At 28.1% G+C, this 1,226-nt stretch overlaps 1 long non-coding RNA gene across 1 annotated transcript; it reads right to left on the bottom strand.

The window, feature by feature from the left end:
• LOC111612500 lies at positions 1–371 on the bottom strand. The gene is made up of 2 exons (XR_002754613.1): positions 239–371; positions 1–172 (listed from the first exon to the last, which is right to left on the bottom strand). It is a non-coding gene; the product is annotated as an uncharacterized LOC111612500 (long non-coding RNA).
• Positions 372–1,226: the final 855 nt, after the last annotated feature.

Here is a 1,226-nt window from a genome sequence, read left to right on the forward strand (position 1 = left end):
CTTGACAACACATTCCACATACTTCATTTTTCTAAGGTCTTTGGATGTAATAGAATTATTTGTCTTCACCGAAAATTTTTTCCAGCTCCTGGTAAACTTTCTCTTGTATATCCGGATGCAATCCGAGGAGAAAAAGTGACCAACTAATACCTATTGCGGTAGTGTCGTGTCCCTAACAAAAAGACAATTCTTATACATCCTGAATTTTTTTTTAATTTGTAAATGAAACTGATTTTACTGCGAACATGAATGTATCAACTTCTTCTCTGATATCCTCTTCGTTGAGACTTTTATCTGTTAAATGATGATCAAGCAGTAAATCCAGGAATGCTCGCCTCTTCTTTATGGACAAAAAGGTTTTAACAAAGGAAATTCGAAAATCGATTTTCAACAACCGAAATTCAACAATCTATTCCTAACAATCAAACGCAACTATCTATTTTTAACAAAAATGAACAATTTATTTTTTTACAATAAAAAACAAGCAATTTATTTATAACAATAAAACCTCACAATTTCTTTTAAACTAGTGCAAATCAACAATGTGTTTTGAACAATCAAGAGCCAACTATCCATTGCAGTAAAAAGACATCAATCTATTTTTAACAATAAAAAATCAACGATGTAATTTTAACAATCAAAAATCGAGAATTTTTTGTAACAATCAAAAATAATCAATTTATACTCAACAACCCTGTTCAACAATGAAATATTAAGAATCAATTCTTAACAATCATAAATTAACAATCTATTTTAAACGATCGAAAATCAACAATTTAGTTTCAAGAATCGATAATGAACAATTTACATTTAACAATCAAAACCAAACAATTTATTCTCAAAAACCGTTATTCAACAACCTATTCTTAACAATCAAATACAACAATCTATTTTCAACAATCGAAATTCAACAATTTATTCTTAGCAATCAAACATAACAATCTATATCTAAAAATTGAAAAATCGACAATTTATTGTTAACAATCAGAAACCAAAAATTTTTTTCAACAATTGAAATTAAAAAGTGTACAGGCATACCTCGACTTACGTCGTTTCGAGTTACGTCGTTCCCGATTATACGTCGCTTGTTAAAAAAGTATATGGAAAAATAAAAATCAAGTTTAAGTCATTTTATTCGACTTTACGTCTGTCCGCCACAAATATTGAAGTCGTAATATCACTAGATAAACGTTTAAAGCACATAAAATCATATTAAAATATATACA

Source organism: Centruroides sculpturatus, unplaced genomic scaffold, assembly GCF_000671375.1.
Source record: "Centruroides sculpturatus isolate CEXI.00-Female unplaced genomic scaffold, Cexi_2.0 scaffold1769, whole genome shotgun sequence".
Taxonomy (NCBI): domain Eukaryota; kingdom Metazoa; phylum Arthropoda; class Arachnida; order Scorpiones; family Buthidae; genus Centruroides; species Centruroides sculpturatus.